The sequence below is a fragment of the Carassius auratus genome, chromosome 17 (genome assembly GCF_003368295.1).
Source record: "Carassius auratus strain Wakin chromosome 17, ASM336829v1, whole genome shotgun sequence".
In the NCBI taxonomy this organism is placed as follows: Eukaryota; Metazoa; Chordata; class Actinopteri; order Cypriniformes; family Cyprinidae; genus Carassius; species Carassius auratus.
In genome coordinates, this window is record NC_039259.1 from 15445630 (window position 1) to 15469560 (window position 23931).

The 23931-nt window shown below is 37.3% G+C and overlaps 1 pseudogene; it reads right to left on the reverse strand.

Annotated features, from left to right (window-relative positions):
- The window catches only part of LOC113117865 (EH domain-binding protein 1-like), a 94693-nt pseudogene that overhangs the window by 51307 nt on the left and 19455 nt on the right, over positions 1-23931 (reverse strand).

A 23931-nucleotide genomic window follows, 5' to 3' on the forward strand; every position in this document is an offset into this window, starting at 1 on the left:
CCCTGTAGAGCTTAAACCAGCATTAGTTGGGAGAGATTTTCTTACTTAAGAAAACCAAACTAAATGTATCCGTATCGATAATGGCATCATCAGATGTTATTATGAATAATGAGTTATCGGTTGAGAAGTGTAGTATCAGTGCATCCCTAGTAACAAATATAAAGCTTATAAAAATACAGGCAACCCAAAGACTAGTATCCATCTACCAAAAAAGATCAATTCTTAGCTGTGTTCCAAACCTAATGAGCTGCGTGAAAACATATGAAGGCATCACAGCTTCATTTCCAACACAAGGCCTTGACCAATAGGTATCTGGCTTGTAATCAAAAATCCAAGGCTGCACTGCATCACAATGCATTGTGACAAGCTCAGTAAAAATGTAAGATAGCTAATCAGTTGAAAAATACCAAATTCAATACCATGAGTCTAAAGACAGAAAAACAATTTTTTTTTAAGTCTATTTTAGTCTATTTTGTTCTTGACACCAATTAAAGCAATTATTGTCAGCACAACAACGCACTAAGTCATACTCTATTGGAAATAAGAGTCATAATATGGTGAGGAAGATTTACCTTGGGTGAGGACGAGGTCAACTCTCTACCTATGACAGCTGAGACAGCAGAGGGTGCCGGGGCCGGTAGAGTGGGTGTTCCTTCAGGAGCTGAGGTCTTTGGTACAGGGCCTCGAGGGGCCACAACAGGGTTGGGTCCAGCACTGGGAGGCAGAGGGGCCCGGTGTTTGGTGCTCTTCTCTGAGATGCTGCTGTCTATCTCGGATGTGACTGCACCACAGGATCCAGGGCTCAAAGAATGGGTTTGATCTAAGAGTGGGAGAAAAACCACCATATCAGCAAAATAACAATTTGATGAAATCACAGTAGAAATGGCACATCTGTGTTTTTGTTTACACTACTGCTGACTGACAATTTAGCATACTTAGCCAGTTTAAAGCATTAACATTGTCTGCACCTTGCTACTTGTCTGTATATTACACTGACAAATCTGTGTGTGTTGATGTCTTCAGGTAAAGAAGGCATCAGCAAACATTATTAGCCAATAAAACGCTCCACTGACTATGAGAAGGACCAGGTGCTCCAGAGGTCACACCTCATGAACTTTAACCTATGGCCTTGTCGGAGAGCTCACTGACAGGCGGACACAGACGTCCGCTGGCATCAATACACACTGCTGTGTAAAGACCCATCACTCATCACAGGCACACACATGTACATGAATACACACACACAATGAGGAGACAGAGCTGAGAAAAGACTGAACAGGTATTCAGCTGAAAGACAAGGTTAAAGACACAAAGTATCCCAAGCTCCCAAGCTTACGGACAAAGACAGAGAGCGAAAGAGCGAGAGAGAGAGAGAGAGAGAGAGAGAGAGAAAGGAGGGAGGAAAGAGCTGACCGCAATGCAAATAAGTTAAGAAAAGAAAGAAGTGGAAAGTGCAGTCAAAACAAATGGAGGTGAAAGAGAGGATGAGAGAGAGAGAGAGAGAAAGAGAGTGAAAGCAAAGCAGACAGAGAAGGTAAGGTAGAGGGAGAACAGTGGCCAATTTTTTAAATATGTCTTATGTATCGTGTGACTAAGCAACAATGATAATTGAGAAATAATGATTGTTTTAAAACGGTAAATAACTAGATTATTTTTGTAAAGAAAAACATTGAAAACATTGATCCTTAAAGCATTTGAGGATCAATAACTTTTATTAAATATAAATATACAGCTTTCATTTATTATAAATATATCATTCAAAGGTTTAAGCTCAGTACGCTCCGTTTTTAAAGAATCCATACTTTTATTTGGGAAGGATGCATTGATCAAAACTCTAAAGTCACTCATAATGTCACAGAAGGTTTTGAATAAATGCTGATCCTTACAACTTTTTATTCATCAAGGGAATCTAAAAATGCATTGCAGTTTTCACAAAACATCAAGCAGCACAACTGTTTTTAGCATTAATAAGCAAATCAGCATATTAGAATGATTTCTGTAGGATCATAAGACAATGAAGACTGGATTAATGGCTTATGAAAAATCAGCTTTGCAATCACAGAAATATATATATGCTGTAGTAGGAAGTGACATACTTAAAATTGGAAAAAAACATTTCAGCTTTAAAATGTTACCCTCCTCTGCTCTCAAGTTCGCTACATAACGTCAGGTTTGGAAACGTGTGTCCCTGCTGGAGCACTGTGAGTGAGTGCGAGAAATGCAAAGATGAACAGACAAGGCCAAAGAATGTGGGGAACAACAGAAGCCTTGTTCCTGCTGAAAGAACTCGCTCACCACTTTCTTCTCCTCCGACAAGTGCTTTTCTCCTTCGCTCAAACATGCGCACACACACTCACATACTACTAATGAACAGTAGAAGAGCAAACAGAGATTTTGTGTGTTCCAGAACTGTTTTGATAACTCAAAAATAACCACTTAAAATGTTCTGCTCTAACCCAAATCCCCTCCAACAGAATATCCCAGAATTCCTGGACTCACTCATCTAGCTCCTCCTCCTCTGTCTTGGTTGTGTTGGCGTACAGGTATTTGCTCATGTCCACCGGCCGGACATTCTTCCTTTTGCTGCTTCTGGTTGGAGAAACTTTAGGCTGGGGTTCAGGTTCATCAAATGGGTTGCCAAGTTGAGAAGAATCCATTTCTGTGTCAGGCCTCATCAAATGGGTTTGAGGGATAAGCGGTGTTCTGATCATATACAGGCTCCTGATCTTTGATAGTGGACCGCACATGGGGCTTAGGTGATGGTTCTAGAAATACAAAAAAAAACTAAAAATGCACATCCACACCTCTATTATATAAATTAAAATTACCATTACAGTACTATATACAGTAAATGTATTAAATTGAAGAGAAACTATAATTGAAATAAAAGATTATATATATATATATATATATATATATATATATATATAATCTAATGATCATATTCAACAATTACAGCTTCTGTAATATTTTTTTTGTATACTTTAAATAAAATACATACATGGATCTATCGTTCACAATAAGGTCTTTAACATGCATTTAGAAAATAGATTTTCATCTCATGTCAGTTTTATAACCGTTTAGTTAATTAGCTGTTTTTGAAAATAGTTTTTATACATCCCTGGTATCAAATGCATTAACATAATTAAATATCTTAAGAATGTTTTCCAAAATTCAGCTGCAGTAAACATTCCCTTTTCATCAAGCATCTCAGATTTTGTTAATGAGTACAACCTGCCCTGTTGATAAAAGGGCAAAAGGGTCATACAAAGGTTCAAGGGTCACTCCTTACCGTCCTCATCCGGGTCACCAAAGGGGTTAAGGTCAACCGGGTCATTAGGATCATCGAAGGGGTTAGAGCTCATGTTGCTCTGGTCTTGGTCCTCCTGATCCAGGAAGTTCAACTTACTGATCAGCTCTAAACCAATCAATATCCATCCACAGTGATAACAGAAAAGGAAGGAAGAGAGAAGAGAACATCACTCGTCAGTCCAAAACAATCAGCGAGGAAAATCGTTAAATTATCGAGTGAAGCTTTGAATGAAAACAAAACTGTGGCAAAAACAACCATAAAATAAATAGTTGGCATCTGCATTTTGAAGTGAACCATACCAAGATCCTTCAGGTCCAAAGAGGCGTATGTTCCAGAAGAGCTGATGCAGTGTTTCATTCTAGACTACTACTCTCAACATGAGCCAGTGGGCCAAAAACAAACAGTGTGTGTGCCGGGTGACAGAGTGAAGTGCTTTCTGAGGTGATAAGAAAGGTGTGACATCTCTGTTCGCTCCACCACCATGTCACCCTGACCCATATTAGGCCGTCAGAGTACTCATGACCAGTGGTGTCTGTAAGGACATGTGTTCCAGGATCATCAACTCCATGGTCACAGAAACAAAGCTTTTTGGGGGTAGTTGGGTTCACTGCAAACTGCAGAAGGTGGAACGAGTACACAAGATCACAAATGAAGAGCATCACAAATAAAAAATAATACCAATGAATGGATGCTCTATAACACAGCACAACCACAGGGATGGAAAAAAAGAGGAAGAGAAGGAGAAAGACGGAGATAGTGAATGAAAGTGAGAGTGAGAAAGTAAGAGAGTTTGAATTAAAGAATGAAAGAAGGTGAAAGCTGAAAGACCTTCAGAAGAGGAGGCAGGTTTATTTGCTTGCTTTAGGCAGTCATCTGGATCTCCATCTATAGAGCTGAGAGCATTCAGCTGCCTCACAATCTCTGCAAACAGCACAACATACAATCAATGAACACACACACACACGCTTGCACACACGCTAACCTGTATAATGCAAAGAGAGGTATGCAATACATACAGACAATATCTGTTGTGTGTGTGTGTGTGTGTGCTGAGGTGCGTCTCTCTGAAAAGAGCCAGAACTGCGTATTCGCTCTAACAAACTGAAAAACTGATCAGACGTCATCTCTATGGCAACAAAGGGATTCCTAAACCCATACGATGAATAAACAACTCAAGCATTTCCATAGGAGCTCCATACATACACTTATAAAGGGATAAAAGCACATGGGCTTAATGTTAAGACTCCACTATCTGGGGGTAACGGGAGGCTGGATTATATCACAATGTACCAATGTAATCACAAATTGCACATACAAACACAAACATACACTCAAAGGACATGTATTGGGTGGACATTCCTTATCATACACAGCGATCAAGCAGTGCACTGTGTATGAAAGCCTAGAAAAGCTAACAACCTATGACCAAAAACAGAACAAATGTAAACAAGCACAGCAATACGCCTCTATATTCATAAGTAAATGGACACAAAAAAAAACTAAACCACTAAAGAAAAATGTTACTGTCACTCAAATGAAACTGAACTGAGACTGGACAGAAATCCTGAAGAGAACAACAAAAACGACATGCTGAAATTTACAAGTGACCAAAACTCCACAAACATCTATTCTTGTTCTTTATACACTACATACAAATGTATCATGCAGCCCTCATAAACCATCCCAAAAAATTACCTAAAAAAATAATAGAATAGAAAAAATAGAACCGAATAGAATAAAATAAGAATGAGAAAAAGAACAGAAACAACAGAATAAGAAACAAAAAAGAACAGAAGAAAACAGAATGAAACAAACAAAACAGAATAGGTCATGAAACAGAATAAAATAAAATGAGAAACAAAATAAAAAGAATAAAAATAAATAATAATAATAATAATAATAGATAAAACTGAAAAAAGAATAACAAAATAACAGAATAAAACATAAAATATTTAATAAAAAAGAACCAAAATAATAATATTTTTTATATATATAAAATAGAACCAACTATAACACAAGAATCAAATAACTGAAAAAAAATAAATCTAAATAAAGTAAAATAGAACAGATCAAGAAACCGAACCAATTACAAACAGACATTACAAACTACTGCAGCCCTGTGGTGGTCTTATGTGTGAATAGAAACACCAGATTCACTAGCAAAGGGTCTTCAGAAGAAATTGAGCAAGTCTCACCTGTGATCTTGGCCGCCTTCTCCTCCTGGTTCACTCTGTTCTCCTCGTCTTCCTCATTCTCTTCCTCGAAATCATCCAGATTACCAATATCAGCCTGCTTCATGCTCATCAGGCTGGCCAGACTCTGCATATCTTCATCACTACACACAGAATGAGAACAAAATAAAAGCACAATATTTTTTATGAAATCATTCATAGATGAGACACAGTACCGTTTTTGCATTCTCTGCACTCATTTTAAAAAATGGGTTTGAAATGAATTGAAATACAGTAAAATTGAGAATGGATCACTGATAACACCTTCCCCAGATTTGAATAAAACACTGGCAACTGTTAGTTAAGAGTGAATATGGCCTTCTATTCACTGCGCTGTTGTGTAAAAAGCATTTTGTTACACTGAAGGAGATGGACGGAAGATGAGAAGAAAGCCAGCTTGACAGAGAGAGTGAGCAAAAGATGAACGTGTAAACGAAATGCCCTTCATGGTCCTGCTCATAAGAGGCAGTGCAATACGGACATGCATTCCAGCCAGGGCATTCACAAGCACAGTGAGATAACGCTCCAGGATTAACTCCCTCTCTCCCTCCCAATGTCCCCGTCTTCTCCTTCTCTCTGTCTATCTCACACTTCTTCATGAATGCGGTCCAGTCTTTCTTTGGCAGGCATGGAGCTTATTTGAACTTATGTAATGGGGTTTATTTGTGTGCTGTTGACATCATTCCCATGGGTTAAGAGCGGTTACACTTCCGCCGCGTAACCTCTGTCACACACACGCCACAAAAGCCACACAAACACACACACGTATCTCTTATAGCACAACGGTGAAATCACATACACTCACACACGCTTCTTGCTTCCTTTATTTAGAGGCAGGCAGAGATCAGAAAGAAAAAAAAAAGAGAGGGAAACGTGGATATTGCAAGACAAGTGAAGGAAAGATATTTACACTCTCAGGGCCAGTGGCTGGAAATATTCCATCTGACTTCTGTTTGTTGTGATGTGCATGTCAAAAAGCAACAGCTCACGTCTGGGGCGACAGGTTTTGATTTATTTTCGTGTTTACGCCAGTAGAACGTGAGGTACAGCCTTAAATGTGTGTTTCCTGACATTTTCTGAACAACAGGGTACAAAATCTGCATTCTGGCAGGCAAAGAGAATAGAAATAATAGAAAACATTCAGATGGAAATAATTTACATATTCTATTCTATTTTCTATAATGATAGGAAAATATTCATTTATAGTAATCGAAATTTGATTGCCACAATTTCTTCTGACCAATGAACTGTATTTTAATGACTAACTAATAGAAGATCACTCAAAGTGTCAAGCGCAGAATCAGATTATATCTTGGATTGTTGTGAATACTCTTTAGTGAACACTACCACTTCATTCTACATCAGCCATGTTGACCATGTGACCTACTACATTAGTCATTAGCCCCAATGAATAGTCAGGGAACTACACTAACCTTTTCCAGTACACACAGTGCATTGCTCCGTCTTGGCAGCTTAACCCAGGGCCGCAGCTGGGGTAGGGGCCCTGGCAGGTTGTAAAGTGGGCCTGCTTAAATGCTTATTTAACTCTATGTTCGTTCTTTTATTTATTTGTGCTATTTACACAATGTTTCCTTTTTTTTTTTTTTTTTTTTTTTTTTAAGTAGGTGCCCAGAAACTAATTTAAAATAACACTGCATAGTCTTCACTGTAAAATAAAATACACAAACCAAAATGTATTCAGACACCTTCAACATTTCTCACATTATCACAGTTTTATTTGTTATAGTTTAGAAATTGGTAATAAAATACGACAAGAACTCAAGAGTTAAACTGTGTCAGAACAAATTCCTCTTGAAAATGTCAGATAACTTTGATGGAAAAATATGTAATGGAATCAACCAAAACTTCAGACAACTGTCAGTATGACAATATTTACACAACTATCCATACTTTGCTGAACAATTACCAAGCAATGGTTAATTTTGTTCAGTCTGTGGTTTGAAAAGGTTGCATTAGCAATAAACACTTAAGTCAACACATGGTCAGGTCCCTAATTTAATATATATATGTATTTTGCTATACTCACTTACATAAATTAACTAGTGTCCTCCACCCATCAGTAAAATAATATAATCAATTATATCTGATTGTGAATAAATTCATGTTAAAACTGCAAAGTAATTCAATCAAGAGCAGAGAGTGATTTACTTTCATTTTCTTGGATTAACATTATAGACACCGACAGCAGAGCTAGTAAATTAGGTGCGGTCACTTTAAGAGACAATGCATCCATTATAAGGATACACGTTCGATTTCTTTCCAACTCTTTACCTTCACTTAAGACATAACCCCAGACTTTTTTGAACACACTTTCCAAGACTGGTATTTTGACATGTTTAGTATGTATTTGTCGGTACAAAAGCAAGAAGACTTTGAGACGCGTCTCTGCGTGCGCCCTGAACACCAGAACACCGCAGTGCTGAATTAAGCTCTTTCGCATACTTTTCTGATTGTTTAAACTGCGATTTGTATTTGTTCATTTGGGTGCAGGAGGACGCGAACGTCCTGAAGGAGAGCTCGGTTCAGTGTTGCTGTCCGTGAGACTCGGCTCTCTCGCACGCACCGAACAGAGGGCACGAGTAACCAGCTACTCAGTTCAGCTTTAGTGCATCGCGGGGCTGAAGCCAACTTAATGTGTTGAATGCTCAGAGCACGGTATTAAATGTATTTTTAACACATTTCTGTTTTAATAAATGCTCACAGTAAATCATAGCATATTGCCTAAAACATAAGGTAGGTACAAAAATAATCAGTGATACATTTGCGACCTCAAAAAATTAGGGTTGCAATGTCATTTCAAAAGGTCGCGTATGCGACCATTTTGGTCACAGTGTAGTGCCCTGATAGTAATGCATCCACTGAAAGCACACCTACAAAACAAAGCAGAGTATTTAAGCCATAGTCACACTAGACTTTGAGCATGCAAAATTTCTTTGAACAATGCAACCGTCGTGATGTGACATCACACTCCACAGCATCTTTTTCAAAGCTTCAATTCAACATGTAACATGATAATACAACTATAATGTAAAAACGTACAATCTACTTCACATTTCTGCAGTAATGCAGTTTTAAATTTATGTTTGTTTAATTGCACTATTAGGTCATGCTTTGACATATCGATATGCTGTTGGTCATACAGTTTCACATTAGTAAACTCAAACAAGTCAAATGTAAACTTAGGAATGCAACAAAATGCGGAACTTTTTTGCACGAGCTTGCATTTCCAGTCTGATGCATTCACATGCATATGAACGGAAACAAAAAGTGCAGTGTGACCGCCGCTTTAGCTATACTACTCCTTTGATGTATTGCTTTTTGCATACTCTTAGTAGAGAAGTATGATTATTCATACTAAAAAAGTGCATATTTGCACTAAATGAATAGCATCAGGCTCTCTCTGTGAAACTCTAGCTGTCAAAATCTTAAAGATCAAGATTTTTTTTTTTGGGGGGGGGGTCATTTTTGTCAAGTTCTTCAAAAAAAAAAAGAAATGTTTTATATATCAAAGATAAAGCTCTTATATTATTTAGCGAAATACTTAATTATACCAATTCAGATCAAGTGGCAGAACTAATGAGAATATATATGTGTAAAAGGCCTCTGATTCCCACACTGGCAAGAACATTCCAGAGAGCGAAAGAGAGAACGACCTCACTGGGGTGCGTATGAAGACAGGATGAAATCATAGGGGGAGAAAAAGAGAGGAAGGGATGAAAGGGGGAGAGATCCAGGGAAAGACATTCTGGGAATGTCAGGTATTATCTCTCCCTGTCACTAAGGCAAAAAAAGAAAGAAATGCACAGAGAGTAAAGGAATACGAGTGTAATGTGAAGTGGCAGCATTCCTTCAGGGTGGGTGCAGTCAGCTGGTTTCAGATGGTGTAGTGGGCTGCTCTTACGTGGCTTTGCCCTCTCGCAGAAAGATGCAGGACAGGGAGAACTGCAGTGTTGCTGAAACCACTTTCTTGGACAGCGGCTTGAACTTGAGCTTGACGTCTGTCTGTGTGGGCATGGCACTGGCGTACTGCTTCATGTTAATGCAGCTGGTGGCCAGCGCTTTCCGACGGCCCGACGGAGATTCCTAAAATAACACACACACAAAAAAACAAAGAGATCCTTAAATACTTATTAAGCTGCAAAAATAATAAAAAGTTACTCATTTAATACAATTGCTCATTTAACACAATACAAAAAAACAAAAAAAAACACATCAGTATGTTTTTAACAGTTTCAAACTCTAAGAATTTGCATATAACAAAACAGCCCTATGGTGCTTTACTTAAAAAGAAAAGAAAACAATCAAAAAGAATGAATGAATGTAGCTAATCCTTACACATATGGGTAAAATCAACACCTGTTTTAACATGTTCAAAGCAAACACACACACACACGCCGGAGGAAACCGGCACTCCTAGAACATGTGCATACAAGTTTATATAGACGGTCTCAATGGAGTATAAACTCTGAACAGAAGGATAAAAATGACAGCAAACAGAGCGACACGGAATTGTCTTTGGTGAGATAAAGCTTCACTTTGATAACACCATGTCAACAACCTTTCAAACAAAGAAAGGTCACATTGAAAGTTAAAGACTTTAATTTGCCTAAATCATTTCAATAACCAAACTGGGTATTAGTTCATCACCTCTAAGACCAGCAGAGTAAACATACCCAGTCATAATGGTCAATGGCGCCCCCTGTAGGTAAAAGGGCTGGAATATTCTAAAGGGATTAGAACGGAAATCTGACCTGGCCATTACTCTGCTCTCCAATTCACTGGATTTATTTATGGTTAGTAAAGTGTAGTAAAAAATCAATTCTGATATATCAGGTTATGTAAAAAAAAATAATAATAATAATGGTTTAAAAAACTAATGAGAGGAAAAGGGTTTGACACCAGCAATTTGCCAAAATGACTTTAGGGCGACAACATCTAAGAAAAACAAAACAAAACAAAACACTGGCCCACCTGCACACTTTCCATTTGCCAGATAGGTCGGAAACACAGTTGGAGACATTTCCTGACCTGCCTCCTCTTATTTAACAAAGCCAAATAAATATCATCACTTTTATTGTTTGTTCTCGAGGCATTTTCTCAGCTTGCTGACTAAGTATCAGCAATTTCCTTCCGGATGAAAGTACCACGCTCAACCTGTGAAACATGTTTTGACACCATCACACAGTGCAGGGAGAGGCAATACAGAAAAAATATACATAAACATCTCTCCATATTCTTCAGCCCTTTGATAATAATCAATACATATCTAAATATTTAGAGGAAAATTTTAATAAAACAGCCAGTATAGTTGTGATTGTATGATTAATGCAAGTTTAATGCAAGAAGCATAATACTGTAAAAGTTAAAGATCATCAGTTTTCCAGTTAATTTCACCAATTTTAATACCTATTAATAAATAGAAATTTAGCAAAATGATTCTACAAATTGCTACGAAATCATTTGCCACTAATACATTCACTTGTTAACATCTAAATTAGATTACAGAGAGAGAAAGGGAGGGAAAGAGAACACTTTTAAATCCATTTAGAAAACTAATAATCATATAAAAGCTATTTATAATCTATCAATTAATTATTTTTGATAATTGAATCATTTCATTAGTATACAAAAATGTTTAATATAGAGCATTCTTTTATGAACATATCTGAGTCATGAACTGGTTAAAAAATCTATTCACCAAAACTGAACACTGGAAATGACTCAAACAAGAAATGTAGAGGTCTAATTATTTATTTTCATTTTTACACATTTATACTATGTACAAGTTTCTTCTCTCGCTGGAAGCCATTATTTGGTCTTATTTTCAGCAAGCACCTTTAATTTCAAGCTTTCTATATAGGTGAGATATATTTATCTCATCAGGCCTGTTTAATCCAAACAAAATGAGCAGAGAGAGAAATGAAGGCCTGTGTATAACCTCTCAAAGAGCCTGCATTCATACACCTGTCTGTGCGCATATGTGGAGCGACTACATATAGATCTCCAGATAGAAATCTGGCTTGCAGGCGCACGAGTGTGTGTTTGCATGTATCAGTGTTCCCACAAGGTAAAAAGGAGCCCTTATCAGAGCAGTCTCAGGAAGATTGAGACGCAGAGAGCTGAAGAGTTACAATTTTCGCCTCAGAATTGCCTCAATACAGCTCCATACACAGGACACAAGGTCAGCACACACGAACCCTTCTTCCGGTTTGTTGAAGGTAATCAATCGGAGCGAACGGCACCGCCGATGAATACTCCATGAGCTGGCGACTGAAACACAGACAGAGACGTAAAGTGCCTGAGTGCTGACCCAATCAAAACAACAGTGCCGCCTGCCAATCTCGCACCCAGACAAATTACCCACAATCCCCCACTCCAGCTGGGACGGGAGATGGTCCTTTGCGACTCCTTCAGTAAATGAAAATGATAAAAGGGAGAAAAAAACCTGCGTCTAAGATTCAGAACCGCTCGCCGACGAAGCCACTTGACATTTGTGTTGACATTTGAGCCCCTGTTGAATCGGTCGGAAATACAGCATGTCATCCCTGAAGAATCCAGCGCTCCAAAGCGTGTCTTATCGCTGAGATTATGCACTGGCATTATACCGAGCTAATAGTGCATGTAGGTCCTTTATGAATGAATTTCAAAATGCATCAAACACTTAAGAAGGATTTAGTCCTTCTCCGAAAAAAAATACTTAAGAATATGCAAATATGCAGGGAAGAATTAGGTTTAACAGATTTGACGAGGGCAAACAATGAGGGTGTTCTTTTCCCTGGCTGCCAGTGTCAATCAAAACCCCAGATTACCGTCCAGGGTTATGACAATGTGTAAAATGAAAAGAGACAATAAGACACTTTTAATTTATCACAGGGATATGACTATCAATACGCAGCTATTGTACCCACAGAATTGCTAAATACCTGCGGAGAGGGGAGATGAAGGTGCCAGGGTGGCTTACTGCTGCCCCCTGCTGCCCCCTTAAGGAGCATATCACTCTATACACACACATACACACAGAAACAAACACACACAGAGAGAGACACACACCAACACAGACTCTTCTCTTTCTGAGAGAAGAGTGTCAAACTGAAGTGTTTAAAAACTGTTTGTTTGTGTTTAAAGACTGATACATGATGTGGAAAACTTTAACTTTACATATGTTTTATTAAAGTTTTGTGTATATTCTAATAATTTTGTGTATATTATAAGATCTTTAAACCACCGTCACCATTCAATCCCAAAGAAGAGACATTTTATACAAAATGTCAGAAAGTGTTTTGCTGATTACATAATTAGCATTGTGCTACTGTATTAAGTTAAAAACACACTGTATTAGTTAACTAAAGTTAGGTAACAGTATTAGTTATTGTTAGCAAAAACTAAACTAGTATTAATTAACCTAAATTAACCTAAATAAGATTAAAGCCTAGACACAAAATGTAAGCCTCATTTAGGAAATTATATAAAGTACATATAGGTAATATTAAAAAGTACTAAAATCTATTAAATATACATATATATATATATTTTAAAATAAAGCTAAATAGAAATATTGAAAACGAATAAAACTGACAAATCAATTTATCAACTTTTTCAAATTTAAACAAATAAAATACTATAATGCTATACTAATAATACTATACTATGAACTGCATACTATCTGTGCAGTTCAATGTCTACATTGAAATTCTGTATACAAATTCAAAATGGCAAGGCTATAGAAATTATATATACATTGCAACTATTCACCACAATGATTTTTTTTTTTTGCCCAACTCCAGTTGACATGTGTGCCCTTTTCTGAAAACACAACACCATTAACTGTAAAACAAGATGTTCTGCAGTAATAAGTGATTATCACATTACTCTGGGTGACGTCCAGGTGCCGTGGCATGTTTGGGTTGTCTACAGTTTTCCCAGTGTATCATGGACATGTTTGCCTGTGACCTGTGCTGAAATCTTTGTTTTGTTAACTCAATGATAATCCAACACCACGTCTGAGAGGATAGCATACATAATACTTCAAATGACGACTATATTCAAGATTTCCCATCTGCATGTATGAGTGTGTGTTGTGTATTTGTGTGTTCCTGTTAGAGGAGAACACCACCAAACCCCTGCAGGCTCTCACACCTAAAGTGAACCTCAAACTTCCTTCGACTGACATTTCCAGAAAGCCTGAGGAAGAAAGGGGTGCGACCAGGAGCTTCATCCACTTTAGGGTGTGTGTGTGTATACGGTTTAGGCAGGTGGAAGTCCCAGCTGTCCCAGTATTGATCCACAGCTGGTGCCAGTATAGGGGGTGTGGGTCAGGGCTGTGGGGTTTCCTTCCCAACACACACACACACACACACAGAGCAGTGGAAGAGGACGCAAAGAAAGAGTGATGCTAGGTAAAAAAAAAAAAATTAAGAGGGACAAGTTTTGTTTCCAAATCAAGTCAGAATTTGTTTAGTATTTTAACTTTTGACTGTTTCATTCCCAAATATTGGCTCACAGAACCGGTTCTCGGTTCTCAACCAGAGATGATCCCTGAGGGGATCAGAAATATAGCTCTATAAAAAAAAAAAGATGCATCAACACTGAGGGTGTTTGTCAAAGAAATGGGCCACAATAGGCTTTTCCATCAATAAATGCCAGTTGCGAGTTTCTGCATGAACGCAGAGCCGAATATAAATATATGAAGGAAAAGACAAAGAGGGAGAGAACGGATGACACATTTTCAGTTGGCATCACTCAAGGCATGTTTCTGTCTGTCATCACTCATCTGTTGTGATTCAAATGTGATTTCCCCAAATTGTCATTGAGTGGCGCTCACACACACACAGATTAGGGGTAGTGTCATTATTTGTGGGAATTGTTATTGAGGGTAGGGCCGGTGGCTGGGGGATTGCCATTGTTCCAGCTGAACATAAAAGACGAGCAAAGCCAACAGACCAAGACTTATGGAAATCAAAAATAATACCAGCCACCAAAATAATAAAAGAGCCCAAAACAATACCAGCCTATTATAAAATAGAGGAAGAGAAGATGCCAGCTTAATACCTTCAGAGAGAGATGAGAGAGAGTGAAATCACAAAAAGCTGTGCTCAATACTGGAGATGTTGTTTCTGCAGCATACCCACACTGGGACACCGCCTGGTGCCTATGAACGCACAAACAACAACAGAAAATAAATCTCTCCCCGAAACCCACCAAACCCTGTGACCTACAGTCTCTTTCAGGCTCTCTGATGAAGGACAAGCATCTGCTGCCAAAAATGACTCTTAAAAAATCACATACACCAGGCCCATGAAAGATCGGAAAACTCAACTTAAGAGGTTCAAAAACAGTGTGAAGTTTTCATATTAAAAAAAAGACTTTAGCAGCCTGTCTATATACTTTCTCTGTTTATTGGCATGACAATATTACATTTGTATGCAAAGATAGTAGCGAACAGAAAAGTAAAAATTAAGCAAACTGAGTAAATGAGCAATTAAAATAAAGTAAGGATAAGTAAAATTAAGTATTTTAAAAAGCAATATAATGATAAGGTAACAGGGACCAATTCTCACTATTAACTAGTTGCTTATGAGCATGCATATTACTAGCATATTGGCCGTTTATATGAGTGTGGTAGGACCTCAGAGAGCTCCCGGATTTCATCAAATATAACATAATATAATATAAAATATCTTAATTTGGGTTTTGAAGATGAACAAAGGTCTCACGGGTTTGGAACAACATGATGGTCAGTAATTAATGACAATAAAAATGAAATGGCCACATTTTAAAGTCGCAAAGCCTGTTCCTAAAATGATAATTATTAATTATTTATTTTGCTCTGTGTATCTCGCTTCCATCCTCTCAGTTATCAAATGTGGGCCAAAAAAATACTGCTCTGTAAACATCTCCAACACTGCAGCATTTCAGCACACACACAAATGTACACCAGAGGGACAGGTAAGCACACATACACACACCAGAGAGACAGATTTATTGGATTAACACCCAACATCCCATTTTAAAAGGTGCCGGCTCATCAGTTTCCACCTCATATGACCACACACACACACACACACACAGCTGTAATTATATCGACAGCACTAACTTAAATTAATGCTCAGTGAGTCCATCACTGGTATAAAGGAGACCGTTATCAGTACTGGGTGGAAAAGCGCTGAGTGTGTGTGCCTTCTGAGACAGTGGACAGTTAGCCAGAAGAAATCCATCATAATCAGTTATTTTATGTGCAGCACTTGCAGACTTTAGCCCACGAACTAACCACTGGATAACACTATTTTAGCGGATAAGTGAAATTATAGGTGTGTTTGTAAGCCACTTGCCACAACTCTAAAGCAAGTGACAGTTACATTCTACAACAGGTTTATCATGACCAGCTAAGCTCTCACTGTCAGGCTGGGAGATGAAAAATGAATGGGAGAAAAATCACAATATGCATTGCTGAGTGAATTGATGAAGCGACTTTTTTTGTTTTTGTTCAACGCACAACATTCAGAGTCTTTAATAATCAATCTGCGAACGCTCCGAGTCTGAAGGAATCTCAGGATCAGAGCTGCTAGAAGAGCTTCTGTCATGCTGTCGTAAAGCAGGTTCGATGGCAGTACCGTCCCACAGGCTTTGAGGGTCGTATCTGTGTTGGCTCTTAAGTTTTAAGCCGTTTAAGACTGACATAATAGGTTTAATCCATCACACAGAGTCTATGGTTTTAAAAGAGTTTAAGTAACAGAAGATACTTTACAGAGAGTACCTGCCTGAATCAAATTATTCAAAGACAGAATGTTAATTAAACAGACGTCATCCCTCTTTTCTTGCATATACACTAGTGTTAAAAAAAAATTTGGGTTATTTTTTATATTTGTTCACCAAGGCTGCATTTATTTGAACAAAAATACAGTAAAACAGTATAATTGTAACTTGTTTATATTTAAATAAATCTTAAAGAGTAATTTATTCCTTTGACGGCAAAGCTGAATTTTTTTAGCAGCAATTACTCCATGTTTAACTGGGTTTCCATCACACTGCTTTTAATGTGCATTTTGAAGTATCGCATCAGAATCGAGTGACAGAAATGATGAATTTGGCATACAAAAATTCCTTAATTCACCTGTGGGAAAAAGGGTTAGTGCGAATAATGTGAGATGGAAATGCATTTTGCAAATAAATTCCTCCAAGCACTTCAAAAAAGTCATGTGACATAAATCCCGACTGATCAATGGACTGATCTTGTCCCACAGAATTTGAAATGTTGTTATATTGTCATTCCGCAATGTCCAAACAAAGTCTGTCATCAAAGTATTTCAGTATAATTGCCTCCCAGAACTGTTAAGCGACTGTGTTCCCAAACAGCAGCATCTACCTCCGAAATCAATTACCGCATTCATTGGTTTTTCGTCTGCTCATTCTGAGGTGCAAGCAGTTTTTTAAATTAAAATGATTATATTCAGTAGCTTCTCCTATTTTTCTTAATGATGTATAGAGCCAGTTTATCGGGAAGTGACAATTTTGTTCTCTTTGAATCGTTGGACAGAAATGGTGCATGTTCTCAAATGTTGCCTACAAGTTAATTTCGCAACTTTGGATGGAAACCCAGCTATTGTCACATGATGATTGAGATATTTTTCTAATATGCTGGTTCGACACCAGAAAGACTTCTTATCAATGTTGAAAACAGATGAGCAACTTTTTGCTCTAAATTTTTGTGGAAACTTTGATACATTTAATTCAGAATTCCTTGATTAATAAAAATGTTTAATATAACAGCATTTTTTTTTTTCCAAATCATTTTTGTAACAATGCAAAAGTCTATACTGGTCCAGCTTTGATCAATTTATTGTTTCCTAGCTGAATAAAAGTATTAATTTATTTATTAAAAACTCTCACAGACCGCAAAACCTTTAAATGATGCAATATATTAGTATGTTACTATTTATACAAAAACCAAAATCCATATTATATGGACAAAAAGAGCAATTAGTCTGCTGTGCATATTTCCATTTCTGAACATATTACAAATTCAACTCATACACTCCCAGATTTGTATGAACGATTACATGTTCTCTCTCCTGTTTTTTATTTTCCTAATCCCATTTTTGTTTTCAGATGTCCATACAAGATAAGGGATGAGCGTTGTGTGTTTGCATTTCCTGTACATGTTTCTTGAAGGCGAACAACAGTGCGATTGTTCCACAAATCTAATTCACTTTATCATACTAGGCGTCCGTTTTTCAAGAACCGAAACAAGCAAAACAAAAACAGACAGATGAATTGATGGTAGCTGAGAACCTGCCCAAAAAAAACAGAGGGATTAAGAAGATTTAAAAATCACTTTTTTTCAACTGCATCGACCGAAACATTCAACGGCCATGAATCACTCGCAGATGTTTAATACACTCCAGTGCTTTAAACCCTAAAAGAGCGGATTACATTTGAGAAAGTATGCAAAGAGAGATCGGACGTTTTAGACCACATTAGCATCATGTTTCCAGTGTTGATATCATTTAATCTAACTATACTAATGATCTGACTGGTATCTGACTATAACCATGCAGTTGGGGATGGGGGTGGTATTGTAAGTGATGTCTGAGATGGCAATCTGGAGAAAGAGAGAGGGGGAACACCTAGGTCAAGCTTGTGGATAAATATTTGGCTTTGAGGAATATTTTTCAGAGCCACTAAGATCTGTCTCCATCAGCAGGCACCATCTTGAAAAGAAAGAGAAAAATAAATATGGCAGAGATGCGGGGGAAGAGATAGAGAGGGAGGGATGGACGCAGAATGAAGGGAGATAAAAAGAATGTGAAGGCAGGCAGGTGAGGAAGGATGGACAACGGTCTTAAAAGAAAATGAAAGACAAAACTGTACAAAGAATAAAGGACCAGTGACATACAAACACAAGCACTGAAGAAAAGCATGTGTGCGCCCATCTGATGTTACAGGTCTAAGCTCAAATAATAACAAATCAGTACAGAAACACACACACACACACACACACAGAGTGTCCTGAGAGAGAGAATGCGTGCAGCAGTCAGTGTGACCTCAGAACTGAGAAACAGATTAGCACATGTGTGAATGTTTATTCCTACTTCCATCTCACAGTAGAGGGGCAAAACAAAGAGTGTTTCTGTTTTGGATATCTTTGCTTGTGTACGTGTGTGAGATGGGCTTAGAGTCTGAAACATCTGATCTCCATCCCTGTTAAGAATCCCGTTAATCTGACTGTCAAACACACACATACAGACTTTAACTCTCACAACTGCCAATGCCAAGTGAATTGAAAACATTTACCAGCCATAAAAAATTATACATAGCATTCTAAAAAGGGAGGAAACTGTTCATACTTTTATGCAGCAAGAATGCATTCAATTGATCAAAATTGACAGTAAAGACATATATAATGTTACAGAAGATTTACATTTTTAAATAAACGCTGTTCTTTTGAACTTCCTTCTCATAAAAGAATTCTGAAAAAAATGTATCCCCGTTTCCACAAAAATATTAAGCGGTTTTCAACACTGATATTAATAAGAAAGCACCAAATCAATATATTAGAATGATTTCTCAAAGATCATGTGACACTGAAGACTGCAGTAATGGTTGCTGATAATTCATATTACATTATAAAATATATTAAAATGGCAAAACAAATATTTGAAAATGTAGTATGTAACAACATTACTTTTACAGTACATTTGATCAAATAAATTCAGTCTTTTTGAAGAACGAAGACTGCTGCCTTTCAAAAACATTAAAACATACCGACCCCAAACTTTTGAACATTAGTGTATAAAATACAAAACACTGAAAATACAACTTGCTTTTCCCCTTTTAAACTTGAGCATAGTATAGTACACACACACACACACACAGAATTCTGTATACATACACACATACCATGAAAGATCAATATCTGTACATAATGCTCTCAGTGTCGCTGTTGGTCGTTGATATTGTATAAACAAAGTTTGTTTTACTCTGCATCAACATGAAACCAGCAGACTTTCTTTAAAAGTCCAGAAGAACGTTGGAATTGAGAGAGGGTCACTCAGTCCTGGAAAACTTTTAAAATCATACTTTTCTGTTAAAATCATCGGTTTATTAGCAAACTCTCTATTGTTAGTTGAGGACACAACAACCATCATAAATGGGACTTCCACTTTTCCACATCTCCCACCAAAAAATGATATGACTGAAAAAATGTATAGGACCATTTAGCACTTACAAAAACTTTTGCATCCCTATTTTATATTTAGATTACCTCATTCAACAACACTACACTACAATTAATATTTAAAAGCACTAACAATCTGCTATTTATTAGTTAGCATTCACAACATGGAATCAAATGTTGGCGCATCCCTGGATTTCACCAAAATGAAAATTCGACTCAAACTTCAACCACAGACAATCTTGAGCACACTAAATGGGGACACATTCACTAAAAATAAATAAAATAAACTCCCTATAAGAGCGCCCAGGTTAATATCCCATTTAAAGTGAAATCCGTGTGCATCTGAGGCTCTGATCTGACAAAATTACACAAAGCAAAGCAGCAATAAAAGTTGAGAACCAGTTACATTCAGTTCAGATTAATCCCTAGAGAGGCTCACACAAACTTTTCTATTTCATTCTCCACACCAGCTTTGCTCCGTATGCCTGGCTGGGTGGGTGAATTATTCTGTGTGGTCTCCAGAGAAGCGCAGGACCAGGGGCAGCGCGAGGACCAGTAGCCCACGTAATGTGCTCCTGACACAGACGCAGATGCGGTGAGGACCCCTGCGCAGAACACAACTGATGTGGAAATGACTTTAAATGTTTTGGACGAAGTCCACAAAAGGCGGCAGATCATCAGAAAAAGAGAGACGGAAAGAGAAAGAAAATAATTGAAAAATAATAACGGAATGATAGAACAGAAACTTGAACAATCAATGTTTGAACAACAGGAAGTGAATCATTCTGCTTTGACAAAGTGTCTTATTTTATCTGAAATGTACACATTTACTTCACATTGTTTAATCTTTCCTCTTATTCCTGCTTTCTATTTCAGGACATGGGAACATAACCTATTTGCAGTCAGTCACGTGCTGCCCTCTAGTGGCTAGAGGAGGAAATGAGCAAGAAATTGTTCATCCAAAAATAAAAAAATTGGAGGACTCTTCAACACTTTTCCATAAAGCAACAATTAACAGAATAAATGATGACAGAATTTTGGTATACTCCTCTGCTTTTCCATTATCCCTTTTCCCATTATGCACCTTATAATAAACTACACAGATAAGTAGAGATTCAGAATGAGACCACATTTTTGCTAGTCTTCAATTTTGGAAAGTAGCATGACTCCAGTTTGGGAAACAAAGGAAAACAACAATTTCCACAAATGCAAAACTACAGAAACAAACTACAGACACAACTGCAGGTTTAAACCCAGAGTTAAACAGAACACAATACTGATATGAGGAATAAAGACTGAAATGGCTGGAAATGCTGCCACTGTTCTCTCTCAAACACACACACACAAATACACACACAGAAATGTGGTGCCAAATAGGGCAGCTCAAGGGGCTTTGATGTCAGGCTCTCTTGGAATGCTTTCTTCTCCCCTCCCACCTTTATACTCCTCTCTCTCTCTCTCTATCCCTCTCTCTTTCTTTCTTCTGTTCTCCTTCATTTCTCACAGCAGGCAGGAGCACAGGGCAGAATGAACCAGTGTGTAGAGCAAAATTATTATGTTTTTATATATTGTCAAAGCTCAGAAAAAAAAAAATACATCATGACGATAATTACAGAATTTTACTTCAAACTTGATATAAAATAAAAATATGAGATTTATTTAAGTATGCTATGACTTTTATATGTGTGGGAAAAAATGTGTACCTCAAAATGAAAAATTCTGTCATCATTTACTCCTCAAAACTATTATAGTTTTAAAAGTCTTTGAAACATGTCTCATTTTCAAAACTCAAAAACTGGTTGGTTATCAACATTCTTCAAAATATATTTTGTATCCCACAGAAGAAAAAAATACAGTTTGGAACAGAATTATGAGGAACTATCCATTAATTGTTTAAACATTTTTCAAAACGTCTGTGACGGTCTGACATTTTCTATAATTTTTCTGTCACTTTGTACTCTTATCATCAATTAAAGTGTCAGAGTAAAATGGTTTGAAATTAATGAATATGGGAAACATGTATCAACTGATTAAAAAAATGAACTAAACAACTGCAAAAATGCAAGTTAAAGAGAGAGAGAGAGCGAGAGAGAGAGAGAGTCAGTGGGAGAAGGGAGTGTTTATGTTTGTGGAAGGAGGAATCCAGTAGGTTTGTGGGAACCTGGTGTATGTGGATCTCTTCTAATCTCACTGCTGGTGTCAGATGACAGGCATGTCTTTGATCAGTCTGTTATTAGTGAGGTGTGTATGGACAAGAGGAATTCAGATATTACGCTTTGTGTTCTCACTTTCCCCTCGACCTCTCCCCATCTGCCTGCACACAACCCAAACACAAAGGAATACCATTTCATCTATTAATCTCAAATCACTAATGTGGTCATCACACACACAGAAAAGACATCTCAAGTGTGTGTAGAAGTCTCTCATGAGAACAGAGACATTAACAAGCGCTTGCCAGCGGAGACATTTACAATGGAGCTGTGATGGGAGTTATTATTGTGTTGATGTTTGAGCATGTGTCTGCTGAGCAGACAGATGGATAGGACAGCCCTGTCTGGACCGATGCCCATGTTTGTGGATCCAAACAGCCTCTCTCCAGAGACACAGACAGATGTCATGTTTAGAATGGAAAATTAGTGTAGTGCAAAATATATACGGCATAATAGTTTCAATAAATAAATAAATAAATAAATAAAAGATTAATCTGCAATTGTAAAAATACATTTGAAACCATTCGAAAGTCTCTTATGCTCTTAAAACTGCATTAATTTAATCAAAACAATAACATTTTGAAATAGTAATACTATATTAATAGATTTTAAAAATGTAATTGATTCATGTGATGGCAAGGCTGAATCATTCTAATATGCTTTTTCATTGATCAAATCAGTTGCACTGGTTTGTGGATATATATACTTTTTTTATGATTCTTTGATAAACGTGATGAAAGTTCAAATGAACATGTAATGAAACAAGAAGAAATTTACTGTCACTTTTTTGATCAGTTGAATGCATCTTTGCTAAATACAGTAGATGCATTTTTGTTAAAAAAAATCTCCCTCACACAAACCTTTTGAACAGTAGTGTATTTAATTAATATGCCATTCTAAATATGTGAAAATGAGAAATTGAAGTTGTAATAAAACTGGAGGAAAAGGTGTATTTTTAGAATATGATATTCTTCTTCAGCAAAGGAAACCACAAAACACAGCTCAGACAAGACCACTGAACAGCTTGTGATGTTTCCTGATCTCTAATAATCAGAGGCCTGCTAAAAGAGAGAGAAAGCAGCAATATCATACGAAGATAACATCCCTAACTGACATGTTTGGCTCTGCACGTGTCCTTCAGAGCCCTGTGTCTGTGTCTTTGAGGATGCAGAGAGATTCCAATCACTGTAAAATATCTACTCCTTCAGTATAAAAGATCAGTCAAAAGCAGTCATATTTATTTTTTTCCTGTCATAAAATTGTGGTCCAACAAGCTGCAAGATAACTAGCTGACCAAGACGCCAAGCTTTACCATATATTTGGCAAAGCGCTGATCATTCACTATTCACACTATTCACAATTCCCTGCCGGCCCTGAGACTCAAACCCACGACCTCTGGTTTAAAAGTCCTACACTCTAACCATTAGCATAAAAGCTTCTAGAAGGCAAAGGTGAATTTGTTGTATTTGCATTCAAATAAGTTGTGTTTTCATAAAAATTGTGTGCATTGATGAAATAACAGCTAGATCAGGTTATGAAAAATAAAAAAAAACCGCCAGACAAATAACCTGCTTTTAAACTAAGAGACAAAACAAATTAATCCAAATTCTGAGTGTGGCAGTTCAGCCAAACTACATAATCACTTGTCAAACCACATGAACAACTAAGGGTGAACAGACACTAAGTGACACAAACATATTCTGCCTCAAATCAGTCATTCTTTATTCTTGCACTCTGAAACTGCAACATTAGTGTGATTACTGTGTTTGAGCACTAGGTGTCAGGCTGCACACAGAACTCAACAGAACAACAGGAGTGGGATAAAAGCACTCACATTTTCAATGACAAAGGTCCACTCTTTGTCTTCAAACTCCTCTGCATGGGGATCCTGAAAAAATTGAATGTGGAAATGAATTAATGTCACACAAACTGAGATGAGGCTAGTTAAAGAAGTCTCATAATAAAGCATGTTTTTAGTGTCTT